At 35.2% G+C, this 19,244-nt stretch overlaps 1 pseudogene; it reads right to left on the reverse strand.

The window, feature by feature from the left end:
* Window positions 1–2,301: 2,301 nt before the first annotated feature.
* LOC114896597 lies at window positions 2,302–3,741 on the reverse strand (annotated as a pseudogene).
* Between the last annotated feature and the right edge of the window lie 15,503 nt (window positions 3,742–19,244).

Raw genomic sequence — 19,244 nt, forward strand, 5'->3', positions numbered from 1 at the left:
CCAGTCATATTGGATTAAGACCCATTCTAATGGCCTCATTTTAACTTAATCACCTTTTAAAGGCTCTGTCTCCAAACACAGTCCCATACTGAGGTACTTGAGGTTAGGACATCCATATATGAATTCGGGAAAGGGTGGGAGAGGCATGATTTTAAGCCCAGAACAGTATCTATTGCTGTAATAAATCATAGCCATGAGTACAACCATATACTGAGTTCTGTGAGTCCTCCTTGTAAATTTTCAAACCTGGAGGTGGTGTTGGGGGCTTCCAACAAAATCAGTATATAGTCATTTTTTTGTAAATGTTCTGTGTGTGCTTGGTATGAAAAAAGATTATTTACCAGTTTTGGGGTATGTCATTCTATATGTGTAAATTTTGTCAACTTTGTTAATCATGTTGTCTTCATGGTAATTTTTTTTTCTGGAATGTTTTTTGATGTCTTTGTTATTTTATTTTATTTTGTTTTATTTATTCTATTTTATTTTTCTGCTGGTTTTCTCTCCTTTCTGTGTACCTTATTTTTGCATCGTGAATCAGGCATTTAGTTGAAAAACTATTTGTAGCAATTCTTTTGTAGAAAAGAGGATTTACTTTTTCTCTTGCAAGGTGCCTGGAGACAATGGCAATCTAAACCAGTTCATTCAACTCCAGGTTTTGAAATGATTTGAAATTGCTTTACAGCCACTAAGTCTGAACTACTTCCAATTAAACCATAATTTGGGGATGTAGCTTTTAAGAACCCAATGTACAGTTTTTCATCCAAGCCCTACAAGGCTGTTGATACCTCTGATACCCGTCTCAGGCATTTACTTTCCTTTACTCAGTTAAAAAATCCCCTAGAAAAAATGTTTCTCAGTTTTATTTCTCTGAATTTCCATTTTCTCTTGGATCTTATTCTGAGAATGTTTCACAATCTTGTAAGCTCTCAGGATGTTTTTTACTTTTTATCAAGCATTTCTGATCATCCTCAGTAGGTAGATAATTCCAAACTAACTAGTATAAAAGTAGAGGTCCTCTTAGCCTTCATTTCTCATTTATCAAATGTTATTATATCTCTAGTTTGAAGGTTTATGATGATGGTCAAACTAGATGTTTGAGTCAGCCCTTTGAGAAGTTTCTTGGCTGTGGTCTACATATACAAACTCCTTGTTTTCTTCATTTGATTAGCCAGATCAAAGAAATAAATCTTTTGGGATAAGCCCTTTTTTAATGTCTTTTTTTAGTAAATGATACATTCATCTATCACATGAACATTGTGCTGTTAGAAAAGGCATTTTAACCTTATTTACTAAAAGAAAACTTCTCATTTGATGTGAGATCTATGTTTTTCTCAAAGATTAATTCAAGCTCTTTGTCTTTCTGGGAGACAACTATAATCTACTTTTCTCTTAATAAATATCACTCTAAACCTTCTAATATATTTTATATTAAATATTGCTTGTAAATGTACTTAAATCCTACAATCATCTAATAAAAAACCATAGCATTTATAGATAGAAAACTGTAGAAGCTGCTCTGGGAATAGATATGTTCATACAGTCAACTTTTTTTTCCTTTGGCCACACCACAGGGCATGTGGATCTTAGTTCCCAGACCAGGGATAGAACCTGCGGCTCCTGCAGTGGAAACATGGAGTCTTAACCACTGGACCACCAGGGAAGTCCCCATACAGTCAACTTTTGTATCCAATTATTTCAAAATATTCTCAGGTGTCTTATAAGTAAAAAAAAAAAAAAAAAAAAGAAAAAAATTAAAAAGTGTACTCAAAAAAGCTAGAAAAGGTATTTTGAAGGAAGTGTAGAGGAAACAAGTTACACAATTTTGAAATAACGTGTTTCCAAAAGAACTTCTATCACCAGTAGTAAGCACTAGGGAGAAGAGAGCTCTAGACCTCTCCTTAGCAAGCGTAAGTTTCTTTTATGCTTTATCAACTCTTCTAGAAGAGCAGAGTCTGATTGGCAACTTAAATTTCCACTGAATTGTATTTTAAAAGGTAACATAATACTATTGAAAATAAAAGAGATGCTGAAGGTTCCAAGCACAGTAGAGTTATACATTCTTTTCCACAGAACTGATGAACAACTAGAGCATGTTTGTGAAGTTATATTTATTAATAGAATTATATTTGTAATGCAATCCAGTGGATTTTTCATTAAATGAATTGTGCAATAGTTTGTTAATGGATGTAGTTGTTGTCTGATATTTAAGCTTGAACTTTTAAATATTGGATTTTTTTCTAGTAAAATTTTTAAATTATAATATGAATCTCCAACAGCTTGAAATAAAAATTTCCATGGTCTTCAATTGAACTGTATGCCGCTTTCTTTTAGAATGTCCTGTTTTTCATTAAAATAATTTCTAAACCACTCTGTATGTTCAACCTTCTGCTTAACACTCAGATATGGGTTTTTGGAAAGGCCACAGGTCATCAACTCCATGAAGTGGTGAATTGGTCCTTGTTTTGGAAAATCCTCCAGGTATTTATCCAGAAATATATGTTCATGAAATTCTGAACCATCATCATCAAAACCTGCTTCGTTGTTAGTTGGGAACTCCCACAATTTCCCCTCTTTTGTCAACTGGATCACCTCTTCAAAACCATTCTGAAAGTGTTGCTCTTTGACTGCCGCTAACTGTTTAGAAAATTCGACATCCCAAAGAGAAGGTTCTGCCTCTGTTTCAGGTGCCTCTTCAGTAACTGCCTTAAGCTCAAAAATATTAAGCCTCTTCCCCTTGAATATATTTTTCCTAAAACTTTTTCTCAGATCAGCAGCCTTCTCTTGGCCAACAAAATCATCAGTCCCTTCATCAAACTGAATCTGATGCACTGGTCTTGGGCTAACTCTCGCTGTGGCAGATCTGGCAACTTTCATATCTGATATGATGCTAGTGAAACTAATTTTAGGTCTCTCTCCATCCTTCTGTGCCCTCGAGTCTTCCTCGTGCTGCCGGAGCTGCTTGAGCAGCTCTGACTTGTTCATCTGCTTAACAAAAGGGAGAGAGTCTGCAACCGCGGATACAGCAGCCACAATTCAGGGACTCACTTCTCTTTGGGGGTCATCTTCTGGAGCTTTCTGAAGTCTGCCAATTGAAGCCTCCAAACTTTTAAGTTGGTTTCTGTGGGGTGGCTTTGTTGTTTGTACATTTACTGTGCTTAATTCAACTTTCATTCCCTTAAGAATCTTTTACGTCTTTTTACGTATTCTCCTTTACACTGTGTTGGCTCTCTGTCTCCTTGGAAATCTCACGAGTTGGAACAGACTGCTCATCTTTCTTGCTATAGATCACGCTGTTAGTGCCAAAATATCTTTGGATATTATTTTTTGTCCTGACCGTGTTCATGCAGAGACGCGAGTAGCACGATGGCGGCCGCCGATACCTCTGGGCCTCCGGAGCACAAAGGGAGGCGGGAAAGGGGGCGAAGAGGGAGGAGCGGAGAAACAGAATTGGGCACACAGGGGCGACAACGCGTCCTCTACATATTGGATATTTTAAAAGCAGTATTGCTCATAGTAATATGGGGATGAAAGTAAGGAAATGGAATTTTGATTTGATATCTACTGCTTTTGACTGTTCATCATCTATCTCCTCTTCATTGGCAATGAAATGGTGAGTTTCCTTTGGAAAACTACCCTTTGTTTCTCATGCTCTCTTGATTCTACCCTTTTCTAATTAAGAGGAATGTGACTCACTAGGCCAATCAGACGCTTCCTGTTGGGAATTTGAATCTTGAGCAGCATGGTGAGAATAACAAAATGTTTGGAGCTCATTTATCCCAATAATAGTGGCCTGAAAAGTCCAATCAGTTCGGCTGCCTTGGTCCCAGAAGATGCCTTGTGTCCTGTCCTCTGTATTACCTGATTACGCTGCTTTCCTTTATTTGTGCCACACCAAATTCTTCCAGTAACTTTGCCCTCCTTTTCTAAGTTAATCAGAATTGTTTTCTGCACACAAGTGCCTAACCAACTGGTGATTTTTATACAGAAAGCACATGGAATAATAGGTAAATCTTTTCATTTTTTCTAATTTCAATTTTTAATTGTTGTTTTCATAGAAATACATTTTATATTGGAGTATAGTTGCTTTACAATATTGTGTTAGTTCATAGTGTACAGCAAAGTGAATCAACTATACGTATACATATATCCACTCTTTTTTGCATTTCTTTCTCATTTAGGTCACCACAGAGCACTGAGTAGAGTTCCCTGTGCTACACAGTAGGTTCTCATTAGTTATCTATTTTTTACGTAGTATCAATAGTGTATATATGTCAATGCCAATATCTCCCAATCCATCCCATCCCACCACTTTCCCCCTTTGTATACATACATTTGTTCTCTACGTCTGTGTCTCTATTTCTGCTTTGCAAATAAGATCATCTATACCAATTTTTTCAGATTCCACATATATACCTTAATATATGATATTTGTTTTTCTCTTTCTGACTTACCTCACTCTGTATGACAGTCTCTAGGTCCATCAATGTCTCTACAAATGACCCAATTTCATTCCTTTTTATGGCTGAGTAATATCCCATTGTTTATAGGTACCACATCTTCTTTATCCATTCCTCTGTTGATGGGCATTTAGTTTGCTTCCATGACCTGGCTATTGTAAATAGTGCTGCAGTGAACATTGGGGTGCATGTATCTTTTCAAATTATGGTTTTCTCTGGGTATATGCCCAGTAGTGGGATTGCTGGGTCATATGGTAGTTTTATTTTTAGTTTTTTAAGGAACCTCCATACTGTTCTCCATAGTATCAATTTACATTCCCACCAGCAGTGTAGGAGGGTTCCCTTTTCTCCACACCCTCTGCAGCATTTATTGTTCATAGATTTTTTGATGATGGCCATTCTGACTGGTATGAGGTGATACCTCATTGTAGTTTTGATTTGCATTTCTCTGATACTTAGTGATGTTGAGCATCTTTCATGTGTAATGAAATTTCTGCTTGTGCTAAACTTATCTACTGCAGTGGTTCCAAAAACTGGCTTCAAATTAAAGTCAATGAACTTTAAAACCATGTTAATTGCCAATTAATTCAGACTGTTGAACATGAAGACCAAGCAAAAATGTGTTTTGTTTGTTTGTTTTATTGTTGTTGTTGTCAGTGCTTTTCATTTTAGCTTATTGTTTTAAATGTGGTTTTATTCTCTTATTTCAAAGAAAACATCTTTTATTGTGAGTTCTAAAATAATATTCCATATTCCCCTCCCTTTTCCTAAGGTCATACAGTCTTAAAGTATGGTTTACCTCAATTTTTATAATATCTTTTATCTTGGGTCAGTAGTAGTTTTATTTGTTTCATTTTTATAGAAAGATTTGTAAACAGTATAAAATACCAAATAATTTATCAAGATTTGTATTGAAAAATGTAGTCCCCTGACTCTTTCATTTCCTATTCCTATTTTTCCTTCTCTGTCTTTGAACTAAGATTTTCCTTCTGGTATTTATTTCATATTATTAAGTAAATAGTCATTTTTTCCTAATTTTTCAATTTTACATAATAAGTATTGTAATTATATTAGTCAGTGTTTTTCAGAGAACCAGTACCAATGGGATATATATTATTATTTATATTATTATTGTATAAGTATTATATTATCTTACTATATATGTTCTTATTGTAGGATATATATCACTTTATTTATTTATTATATATTTATCATTTATTTGTATACATATTATAAGGAATTGGATCATGTGATTATGGAGGCTGAGATGTCCCAAGATCTGCAGTTGGCAAGCTGGAGACCCAGAAGAGCTGATGGTATAGGTTCTAGTCTGAGTTTGAAGACAGAAGACCAATACATTATCTTGGAATCAGTCAGCCAGAGAAAGCAAATTCTTTCTTACTCAGCCTTTTTATCCTAGTCAGGCTTTCAATGGTTTGGATGAGGCCCACCTACATGGAGGAGAGCAATTTGTTTTACTTAGTCTACTAATTTGAATGTTAATCACATCTAATTATGCTAAGAAGTGAGCAAATAATGTGTGATCTCTCATCTATCTATCTATCTATCTCTCTCTCTCTCTCTCTCTCTCTTTGGAGCTGGAGCCCCATCCCTTATTCAATGCTGTCACTACTATTGGGTTCATGTCACTCTAATTCAGTTTTATTACCCTAACGTTGCCCCTGTGTCCTTCACAGAGGCAAGGTTCTGTAAGCAATTGTTTAGCTTTCTTTTGGTTATGATTAATGATTCTTGGCTTTGGAGTATATTTTACCCAGTAAGCAAGACAAAGCCAGATAAAGAAGAATCTCAGTCTCAAAATCAGTGTCATGGAAAATATTAGTGATTAATAAAATTCCACCTGACAACAACTTAGATATGCAATATGTTAAATTGGAAATAACAATGAAAATAAATAAAAAGAATATCTTTTCTCATGTTCTCAGTGAAAGAAGTCCAATAAAAATTCAGCAAACTTCCTTAACACCCGTACATGTTTCCCGATTATTTTGTTTTTTGATGTGTTCTCTCATAAAAAATAGCTACGCCCTTTGGAATATGATTGATTCCATGTTTTGGGGCAGGAAAAATTTAATTTGGACTTTGAATATACTATTATTGCCAGAAGGAAGGATTCTTTCAAGGCTGCCTGGTGGGAGATGGCTAATATTAAAAAGACAAAAGGAACCATATTAAAGGGGCTTATAATGGCTGACTGTGACAATTTTAAATTAATGATGACAGGAAAAAACTCTCAGAATTCATGGAAACAAATTCAGTTCTTCAAAGGCCATGATTCATAGTAACATATGAAACTGAGAGGACTTCCCTGGTGGCACAGTGGTTGAGAATCCATCTATACCAATGCAGGGGACATGGGTTCGAGCTCTGCTCAGAGAAGATCCCACATACCGTGGAGAAACTAAGCCCATGAGCCACAACTACTGAGCCTGCACTCTAGAGCCTGTAAGCCACAACTACGGAGCCCACACTCCTAAGAACCCGTGCTCTGCAACAAGAGAAGCCATCGCAATGAGAAGCCCGTGCACTGCACCAAAGAGTAGCTCCTGCTCGCCGCAACTAAAAAAATAAAAGCCCACTCAAGCAATGAAGACCCAACACAGCCATAAATAAGTAACTTAATTAATTAGTTAATTAATTTAAAAAAGAAAGTGAGAAATTAACATAAAGTGTATTCATTGCAATACAAAAGTAGGAGAGTATTATTGTATACACATTAACTGTTTTTTCTATTAAGTATATGTTTTTTATAAACTGCAAAGATGTACATGTCCTTATTTCTCTTAGAGTAATAGAGAATAATAAATTCTGTGGTGGGGGGAAGGAGTGTTACTTATGCAAATAATTCTAGAGAGGTTAGTGGCTGTACCATGAATAAGAAAAATAAAGTAGTCCCAATGCCGTGTAAAATAGACAGGTAGATGAGGGTCCTGCAGTGTGTTTGTTTGGTGTATTGGCTAAATTGTTCCATAGAGGAGAATTTAACATGTAGATGTGATCCTTCATCTAGCATGAAAGAACATCTTTTGAAGGACCTACTAAATGGAATTACATACAGATAAAATATCCTTATGTTTGCTTGTTTGTTTCTGTTTTTTCCCAACATTTTTATCCTAGTAAAATACACATGACATAAAATTTACCACTGTAACCATTTTTAAGTGTACAGTTCAGTAGCATTAAAATACATTCATGATGATGTCCTACCATCACCACCATCCATCTCCACAACTTTTCATCTTCTATAACCAAAATTCTATACAAGGTAAACAAGAACTCCCCATTTGCTCATTTTACCCCAGCCTCTGGCAACCATCATTACATTTTGTCTCTATGATTTTGACTACTCTAAATACCTTATATAAGTAGAGTCATACTGTATGTGCCTTTTATATGACTGACATATCATTTAGCATAATGACCTCAAGGTTCATCCATGTCATAGCATATGTCAGAATTTTCTTACTTTTTAAGTCTGGATAATATTCCATTATATGTATATACCACGCTTGCCTTATCCATTCATCCATCAATGGATACTTGGGTTGTTTCCACATTTTAGCTATTGTGAATAACGCTGCTATGAACATGGGTGTATAGACATCCATATAATTTTAATAATATCTAAGAACAGACAAAACATTAGATTATATAATACTTACTAAAAATAAGAGTGTGCATAATTTGTCTCAAAAACTAGGTTAAAGAAGTCTTACAGGCATACCTCAGAGGCATTGTGAGTTTGGTTCCAAGCCACCACAATAAAGCAAATATCACGATAAAGCAAGTCATACAAATTTTTTGTCTTCCCAGTGGGTATAAAACCTGTGTCTCGTGTTTACATTATTCTGTAGTCTATTAAGTGTACAGTAGTAGCATTATGTCTAAAAAAATAAGGTACATATTTTAATTAAAAATTCTTTATTGCTAAAAAATGAAAACCATCATCTGAGTCTTCAGCAGGTCATAATCTTTTTGCTGGTGGAGGGTCTTGCCTTCATGTAGATGACTGCTGGCTGAAAAGAATGGTGGTTGCTGAAGCCTGGGGAAGCTGTGGGAATTTCTTAAGACAAGAATGAAGTTTGCCCCATTAATTGCCTCTTCCTTTTGCAAACGATTTCTCTGTAGCAGGCCATGCTGTTTGATGGCATGTTTCTCACAGTAGAACTTCTTTCAAAATTGAAGTCCATCCTCACAAGCCTGGCTGCTATTTTGACAACTAAGTTTATATAATATTCTAAATCTTTTGCTGTCATTTTCATAGTATTTTGTTACATGTTACAATTGTCATGATACAATTTTCATAGTATTTTCACCAGGAGTAGATTCTATCTCAAGAAATCACTTTTTTTGCTCATCCATAAGAAGCAAATCCACATCCATTAAAGTTTTATTATGGGGTTGCAGCAATTCAGTCACATCTTCAGGCTCCCCTTTTTTTTTTTTTTAACATCTTTACTGTAGTATAATTGCTTTACAGTGGTGTGTTAGTTTCTGCTTTATAACAAAGTGAATCAGCTATACATATACATATATCCCCATATCTCCTCCCTTTGCGTCTCCCTCCCCTCTAGGTGGTCACAAAGCACCGAGCTGACCTCCCTGTGCTATGTGGCTGCTTCCCACTAGCTATCTATTTTACATTTGGTAGTATATATAAGTCCATGCCACTCTCTCACTTCATCCCAGCTTACCCTTCCCCCTCCACTTCTTATTCTAGTTTCTTGCTAACTTGACCACTTGTTACTCCACTGAAGTTTTGAAGCCTTCAAAGTCATTCACCAGACTTTGAATCAACTTCTTCCAAACTCCTGTTAATATTGATATTTTGACCTCTTTTCATGAATCACAAATATTTTTAGTGGCATCTAGAAGGGTGAATCCTTACCAGAAGCTTTCAATTGGCTTTGCCCAGATCCATCACAGGAATCACTATCTTTGGAAGCTATCGCCTTAGGAAATGTACTTCTTAAATAATAAGATCTGAAAGTCAAAATTACTCCTTGATCTATGGGCTACTGAATGGATGTTGTCTTAGCAGACATGGAAACAACATTAATCTCATTGTACATCTCCAACAGGGTTCTTGGATGACCAGGTATGTTACATTGTCAATAAGCAGCAATATTTTGAAAGAAATCTTTTTTTTTTTTTTTCTGAATAGTAGGTCTCAACAATGGGCTTAAAATATTCAGTAAACCATGTTGTAAACAGATGAGCTGTCATCCACGCTTTGTTGTTTCATTTATAGAGCACTGGCAAGTAATACTGCTGTTTGGATTTGAAACAATCTTTACATCTTTATGTTGTCTCCTGACTTCTGTCTTTCAGTGTATGTGCTCAGTTATCCACTGAAAACTGAAGCCCTCCTATTTTAGTCAAAACCATACAAAAACTCTAGAAATTATCAAGCCACTAACAACAAAATATCAGAAAGAGAAATTAAGGAAACAATCCCATTTACCATCACATGAAAGAAACTGAAGATAACACAAATAGATGGAAAGATATACTGTGTTCTTCAATTGGAAAAATCAGTATTGTCAAAATGACCATACTACTCAAGGCAATCTGCAGATTCAATGCAATCCCTATCAAATTACCAATGGTATTTTTCACAGAACTAGAACAAAAAATTTTTAAAATTTTGTATGGAAACACAAAAGACACTTAATAACGAAAATAATCTTAAGAAAGCAGAATGGAGCTAGAGGAATCAGGGTCCCTGACTTCAGACTATATTACAAAGCTACAGTAATCAAAACGGTATGGTACTGGCACAAAAACAGACATTGAAGTATGTACATTGTTTTTTAGACATAATGCTATTGCATGCAATAGATTATAGTATAGTGTAAACATAACTTTTATATGCTCTGGCAAACCAAAAGAATTGTGATTTGCTTTATTGCAATATTCACTTTATTGCAATGGTCTGGAACCAAACCCACTATATCTCCTAGGTATGCTTGTATGTCAATGAAGAAATTGGGTTAGGACCAGCAAGGAAGTGATTTACTGAGACTTGAAGTAAAGATCACTCAATAGAAGTAAAGATCACTCCTCCATGCCCTGTTCCCACTCTGTTCCAGGTGCTTATTCTGAGAATCCCTTGTTTTATAGCTTAATTTCCAAGCATGTGTCTCTACCTTCATGTGTGCCCCCTGAACCTGCCCTCCACAAAGTGGTCAGAGTAACCTACCTCAAATGTTCAGTAAATATCCCAATTCTCTGCTGAAAACTCTGCAAAAATATTTTATCATCCATGGAGAAAAAGTTAAATTTCTTAACTCAAAAGATGAGATCCTGTTCCCTGTCTATCTCTCGCTTCACATTCATAGCACTGTATGCCTCACACTTAACCTTTTACCAAATACTGAGCTGTTTTTATTTCGCACACATAATGCAGAGGGAAATTGTATCTGCTTCTCAGGATCGTTTTAAAATGATATATCTAAAGAACTTAATATTTGCCTCAAGGAAAGCGCCCAATAAAATTACCTTTTGAAAATTAATAGTATAGTGTTAATTCCATATATGACTTCCTTCATTCTGTTTCCTCCCTGTGGGACCTCATCAACTCCCCTGTCCCCTTCCCCTTTCTTGATCTGGTTAACTCCGACTTCCTTCCCTCCCCCACACCCCTCCCCCAACACATCTCACAGCTCATGTCCTTCAAGAATAGATACCTACCTGCTGTTTGCTGCCCCAGGCTCCTTTTATCATTAAGATATAAAGATATCCTTCTGAAATTTTATCTTTCCCACCTGTCTTTCCCACTGCTCTGGATTTGTCTCGAGAACAGTAATGAAGATTTACTCATTTTTGCATTCTCAGCATTCAGCATAATAAATGGCACCCGATAGGAACTCAATATTTTTTAACATAAGATACAGCACTATTAAAGAAGTGATACTTGAAACACCCAATGTGCACAAGAAAAGCTAAAAATTATTGCAAAAATATTAACTTATTTCATACATGTTGATCATTGCTGAGTTATGGCAGTCACTATTTTGTTTTGTTTCAACAGCTGTCTATTCTGAAGCAGTGCACAACTAAATATGACATGCAAATGTTGTAGTAGTTCTTACACAGGCATACTTCAGGTTTGGGTCTTCTGACATATTTCTTTCTGTTAATTAAATCAGAATATCTGGAAGAAATAAATTCAAAATCCCACAGAACATTTTTTGCTGCTTGAAACTGGGAATTAAGTCAAAGAAATACAGACTAAAATAAAAAGAAACCATACACAGAAATAATACATAAAGGAATGTAAACTGTTTGTTATTGTTGTTTTTTAATTTCAAGTAATTAATCTCTGAAATGTATTTGAAACCTATAAATAGGAAACTATTGCATATTTTTGACCCAGTCTCATCTGATTGCCTGACTTGTTACTCTAGTAAATTGGATATTGGTTAATTGCATACCTTATCAATCTGCAAGCTGCACCAGACGCTCTTTAAAATGTAATGATTCTAGATAAATACTGTTGTGGTTTTCATTTCAATTTTTGATCACATCACAATAATACAATATCTTCTCATTACATTTCACTATAGATCATGTCCTGACAATTTTTTCTCTAACCTGCTTACCAAATGTTTCTTTTTGCAGTATTACATTTTGTTAAAGTGGGAGTGCTTTAGAGTAGGTGACATCCTTCCTAATCAGAAGCTATTGTTAGTCATCAAAATTAACTTAAGTCAATGGAATAAAAAAAAATGCAGAATAGCATTCTATTAGATTGACCTTTGAAATGTTTTCATTTGTATAAGCAAATTTAGTAACCAAGGTCTTTAAATACTCACTATTATTTTTTCCTCCTTTAAAGGTAATGCAGATGAGTTTTGGCAGCCACATAAGAAAATAGGGTATCTCTTGGAAAATATAGGGTGTCATCTTGTAAATATAGGTAACCATATAAAAAATGTAAATGCTATTGTGTTTAAAGAAATAGAAATGTGATGAGTAATATACACATGAGCTTGAAATGCTGTTTCAACTAAATTCCATTTTTTGTCATTATAAAAACTGAATTATACTCATATTAAGAAAGAAATATATATTTTTAAAAAGTAAAAAATTCACCAAGACTAACTTTCATTCTTCTTGTGTACATATATATTTTTACATATCAGGTTTTTTCTCTTTATTAATCATAAACCATTAGTAAATATTATGTCACAAATCATAACAATCCATTTAATTCTCAATAGTATCAAAAATAAATTATAAATAGCATACACAAAATTAACAGCTTCAAGAAACGTGTGTTTTCTTTTTGAAGAAAACGTAAATCAGAAATTACAAAGGATAAAGGTGATAAGTTAAAAGCTGATATATATACACTACTATGTATAAAATAGGTAACTAATGAGAACCTGCTGTATAGCACACGGAACTTCACTTCACTGTACAATAGAAACTAACACAACATTGTAAAACAACTATACCCCAATAAAAAAAGAAAGAAAAATAAATAAAAGCTGATATAAAAACTTGCAAAGGCAGTGTTAAAATATGTATCTCTAGTCAAAAGATGTAAATATTTTCTCTCTGTTCACTTGGCTTCCATTGTCTCATTCTCGCTTTCCCATGGTATCTTAGTTTTTTCAAGGATATGCCCGTTCCCCACACAACTCATTTGCTTTAAGGGAATTTGATCTTAACTTTCAATCTACAAGTGCATCCTGATTTAGTTATTCCACTCAATACTTCTAATTATTAAGCCACCACAGTTAGGTAGGAGTGACCTAAGCCAGTCCAAATAAAAGTCACGTCTTTTGTTTAGAATGCTGGAACAAAGATGCTCTCCCTTTCTGTGTGCAGGATGGAGTCTGATGGGATGCCTAGAACTCCTGAAACCATTTCGCTACTATGAGATAAGTGGCCAGAACAAAAAGTTGACCCATAAAGGAGAGAACACCGGAGAGAATTAAGACAGAGATCTGATAAAACCGTAGCTGAAACCCAGACTTCTTGCTGTTTGAACCAGTAAACTTCCAATATTTATTTGCTAGGGCTGCTGTAACAAAGGACGACAAACTGGGTGGTTTAAATGACAGAAATTTAATGTCTCACAGTTTGGAGGCTAGAAGTCTGAATCAAATAAGCTCATGATCTGAGAATCCAGATAATATCAACTCACTACATTCTGCCCTCTGGCCAACTAAAATTCACATACTTCCCATGTGCAAAATACATTCACCCTAGCATCCCCAAACTTTTAACCCAATCCAGCATCAATTCTAAATCAAAAATCTCATCTAAATATCATTAACTCATAAGGTTCCTAATCTTACCATCTAAATCATCTATATCAGGTATGGGTGAGACTCTGGAAATGTGCCATCCTGGGTCAAGATTTCTCTCCATCTGTGGACCTGTGAAACTAGAAAACATGCTATCAGCTTCCAAAATACAATGGCGGGACAGGCATAGGATAGACATTCCTATCAGGAGGAGGAATTAGAACGAATAAAGAGGCCAGAGGTCCCTAGTAAGCCCAAAACTTGGCAGGAAAAGTCCCAGTAGGAAAATCTCTGAGAATAATTTTCTGTGGCTTGTGTTTTGTTCTCCGGGTCCATAGCGGCAATAGACCTGCCCCCTCTGCCCTCTGCTTCTGCCACTATTTTCTCAGAGTCATTCTTCCTTTTTCTTAAAGTTAGCACATATTCATGGCCTAGTAGCTCCATTAGCCTATTTCCTGCCTGTAGAATCCCAGAGGTCTGACAGCCTTCCTACATTTTAGTCTTTTTGTCTCTTTCATTCCTAGCTGGAAGTGTTTCCGCTGGTATAATATTCTCAACATCCATGCCTGTCTTCTATGCATGAGAAGGGCATCCACATCATTAAACAAACAATGCTCCATAGTTCTTTGCTGGATAATCCCTTCTCTACTCTGGGCTTCTGTTGAGATGGCTGATGGGAGTCATGAATCACAGCCTAATCTTCTTAGCAGACGGTTGTTCAGCCATACCCTTGTCTTTCCCTCTAGGACATGCTTTCTCAATAGTAAATTTCCTAATTTTAGCATCCTTCACTATCTGGATAGAATGAGAATATACCAATGATCAGGGGCTGGTTCTTTTTTTTTTTTTTTTTTGCGGTACGTGGGCCTCTCACTGTTGTGGCCTCTCCCATTGCAGAGCACAGGCTCCGGACCGCAGGCCCAGCGGCCACGGCTCATGGGCCCAGCCGCTCCGCGGCATGTGGGATCTTCCCAGACCGGGGCACAAACCCGTGTCCCCTGCATCGGCAGGCGGACTCTCAACCACTGCGCCACCATGGAAGCCCGGTTCTTTTTTACTAAAGAGTTCCTTCCTCAATTTATCTCCTTCCTTTTGCATTTTACCATAAGCAATAAGGGAAGCCAAGCTGACTTTCAACACTTTGCTTAGAAATGTCCTCACATAATATCCAAGTTTATCACATACAAGTTCTACTTTCCACCAAACTTCCAGTCAAATTTTCTGCCATTTCTATAACAAGAATTGCCTTTTCTCCAGTGTCCAATAACGTGTTCCTCATTTTCTTCTAAGGCCTCACCAGAGTCATCTTTGATGTTCCTATTTCTACCAACATTCTGTTCATGTATATATATATATGTATTATATAGATTATATATATATATATTATCTAAGATGATAGAAGCTTTCTTCTATAGTGTTCCTCACTTTTCTGAATCCTCACTGTAATCACATTTAATTTCCAGATTTCCAAAATTCTTCTCTTCAAAGCAATCTAAGCTTTTTCTTAGAAAAACCTAAAAATTCTTCCAGCCTCTATCTATTGCTCAGTTACAAAGCCACTTACACATTTTTAGGTGTTTGTTACAGCAGTGCTCTACTTCCCAGTACCAAAATCTGTACTAATTCGCTAGGGCTGCTGTAACAAATTATCACAAATTTGGTGAGTTAAAATAACAAAAATATATGGTATCAGAGTTTTGAACGATAGAGTTCCGAAATCAAGGTGTCAGCAGGGCCATAGTATTTTGAAGGCTCTATGGGAGAGCCCTTCCTTGCCTCTCCCTCAATTTTGTAACCTTGGCTTTTTGTAACCTTGGGGCCTCCTGGCTTGTAGCTGCATCACTCCAATCTCTGCCTCCATCATCGTGTGGCTTCCTTCTCTATATCTTTCTGTGTCTTCTATTTTTATAGGAATACTAGTGATTGGATTTAGGGGCTACTCCAAATCCAGGGTTATTTAATGTAAAGATCTTTAACTACTTACATCTGCAAAAATGGAAGATTTGAATTTGAGGAGAGGGGACACTATTCAACACATTACAGTTTGCATGTCATAATGTTTTGCTTTCATTTTATTTTACAGGACACCCCAAATTGTTTTCTTGTGTCTTTTTCTTTACCACAATCTCCAAAGGATGACTGTTTCTAGTCACGCTTTTCTCTCCCCAGGAGCACTGTTGTTGGTAGACTGTCTCCTTAAGTTGTAAACACATTTTAGATTTGCCCTGTATCTTGTGTTAGAAAATATCAAAGCACATTTTCATTATTTTTTTAATATAGAGAAAACTTTTTCCTTCTGGGAATAATTTTACATCTTTCTTAACTTTTCCAGAAGTTGTTTTCATATCTACTTGGTTCTCTGAAATTATTTTTGTTGATGGAGCTTGAGGAATTGTTCTACCAGAGATTTATCATTATTTTTCTAGTTATAGTAATTTGAAGTTTAATCAAATGCCATGTCCTCAGCTACTTTCTCCAAAGTCTGCATTTTAATAAAAATATTAACCATAGACTATAGTTTATTATAAAGGTATATTTGAAAGCTTTCTGAAGTAGACAACTAGAAATAACCTTATTATTATTTTAGATTATATTATTTGTTTAATTATATGCTGGTGAAATAATATAATTGACAAATACCAGTTCTTGTACAATTAAGTAACACATGCATAAGAGAGGTGACAAACAGGTGTGTTTGAAGTTAGGAATACAAAACAACAAATTCTTGAGTAAAAAGTTGGAAACAAAGACTTATGCAGATGCTTCTAAAATAAACAGATTTCGGGACTTCCCTGGTGGTCCAGCGCTAAAGAATCTGCCTTCCAATGCAGGGGACGTGGGTTCGATCCCTGGTTGGGGAAGTAAGGTCCCACATGCCGTGGGGCTACTGAGCTCGCGGACCTCAACAAGAGAGCCCACGTACCCTGGAGCCTGCGCACCACAACTAGAGAGAAACCCGAGAGCCACAATGAAGATCCTGCATGCTGCAACTAAGACCCAACGCAGCCAAAAACATAAAATAAAATAAATAGATTTCTCTGTTAGCTAAATCATAGAGTTTTGACTGTGGTTTAGGGTGCTCATTAGTACTTTTTTATTACAATTTACAAAATTCTAAGGTAGTTTAAGCAAATGATAACAATTATATGAAAAATAATAAACCATTAGCTCACTTAATTGAAATAAAAAATTAGAGTTAAAATTACTTCAGACATACCTGAATTGAGGTGGCCAATTGGTGATGTTAGACTTTAATTCCTTGCCTTAAATTCAGGATTCTCAGAGTGTATGGTCACAACAGAAGAAGAAGGTATCTCTTCAACCAATGGACCTGGAAATATACACACAAATGATCCAAATTGGCCTCCCTCGGTTCATTGTGCCATTGTCCATCAATATCTGAGTGCAGAAAGGGAATGAGTGCCATGATTGACCAAGCCTAGGTAATGTGTCTACTTGACTCAGGTTGATGACATTGTCTTTACCTGAAACACACTGACTCAGCAAGATTATCATAGAATTGTGGAGACCCTGGAAAGAAAGAAATGTCAAGCCATGTTACCTCTCTCAACCCCTTAACTCCAGAATAAAATATGAACATTGATTTTCTATTTGAAATTGTCACAAGCGACCAGGCATCCTTTTGAATAATAAAAGTATATGTTATTGTTATTTTGAAACTGTTGTTTGTTGGATTAAATTAAAAATTATGGTATAATGACTGTGCTCTTATTTCTTTTTTGATCACATTCCAAAGCTGGAATAATGTACTTCAGGATTACTTTGTTCTCATCCTCTATTTCCTGGGAGTGTGGCTCAGAGAAAGACTGTCTGGTCACTATTAATCAGGTGGCATATGGGCTGATGTATCCAGTCTGAAGAACTCAAAACAGAATCTCTCCATGAAGAGATTTATATAACCCTGCCGATTTTGGCTCTGTCATGTTCATCTTGTTTATTAATACAGGTGCTACTGTCTTCTCTCTACATGCAGACAACTGGGGAGAAATTAGTGAAGTTCTTTTTTGGACTACATCTCTGTGCAGCCTCAAAAATTGAAAAGTCCATTATTTTCCCTTTTGATAATCACAGGCTGTTTAAGGAGCAAATAAGCTCTAAGAGTTAGAAGGAAGGAAATTGCAATCTCAAATTTCCAAATTTCAATTGACTGAGATATAAAGGCAAGAGGAAATAGAAGCTAATTATGAGTTTAATTGCTGGGAGAAAATATCACAGTATGGAATATGGTTATCAAATATCTGCCTTTTCCCTCATATTTATTTCTGGGAGTGAAGCAAACTAATTTTCCTGATGCAGTGGCTGTATTTACTTAGCAGAGCAAAATAAGTAAGATATGTATGCAATTACAAACACTTAAAACAATGACAGGGTTATTGATTAATTACTTAACCAATAGGAGAAATTGAGACAATGCACCATTGTAACTTTTGTTCTACTCTTTTCATTTATAATTTTACCTTGAGCATTTTCCAATATCATTTGCCTTGTCAAAATATTTTTAATTGCTGCATACTATTTCTTTAAACATCTTTACCATTATTTACTTAACAAGCTTAGTTTATGAATGTTTCCAATTTTTACAAATCCAAAAAGAGCCAAATCTTTTTCTGGGCTTTGAAATACTTCCAAAAGTTTTATTTCAAGAAATATAAGGTTATTAGTATTTTAAAATTCTTAATACATAATCCCAAATTGCTTAAAAAATGATACCAGATTATACTATACTAAATATAAAATTATATAGTAACAATATTAATCGTAATTATTTGACTTTTTTTAGCTTTTGATTTGCATTCTCACAACTTAATAGTGTTCTTTATATAATTTTAAAAATTTTTAAATTAACATCACTTAAAGATTGTATGCTACATTGGTTTGTGAGGGCTGCCGTAACAAAATACCCCAGATCCTTTGCTTAAACTACAGAAATTTTCTTAAGTTTTGGAGGCTAGAAGTCCAAGATCAAAATGTCAGCAGGTTTAGTTTCCATATTTAAGCCATCATTTTTTAATATAAAATCTCAAGTCACCCTTGATTATTATATAACATTTGAAAAATATGGTAAATTATAAAGAAAACCACTCATATAATCCAAAACTCTACTGCCCAGAAATGTGTCATGAAAATGTTGCTCCTTCCTTTTCAGAAATTTTATGTATTTATATCCAACTGAACTTAATTAAGGCCATACTAAATATAGTGCTGTTATTTTTAAATCCTGACATTACATTGGGTACAATTTTCATGAAATAAAATATACTTTAAAAACATACCTTATAAATATTATATATTTTACTTGTATTTCATAATTCACTTATATTTCAAAATTTATTTTATCTTTTCTCCCTTTTATTAAAGATAGGAAATTTTAGTTTTTCACGCTTTCAAGTAACACTGTACTGAACAAATAAATTCCTGTACAAAATTCTTATGTATCAATGATAATTTCTAGGTTATACATTCCCAGATGTGCAACAGCTGCCTA

The sequence above is a fragment of the Monodon monoceros genome, unplaced genomic scaffold, assembly GCF_005190385.1.
Source record: "Monodon monoceros isolate NGI ecotype Baffin Bay Population unplaced genomic scaffold, NGI_Narwhal_1 Super_Scaffold_16, whole genome shotgun sequence".
In the NCBI taxonomy this organism is placed as follows: domain Eukaryota; kingdom Metazoa; phylum Chordata; class Mammalia; order Artiodactyla; family Monodontidae; genus Monodon; species Monodon monoceros.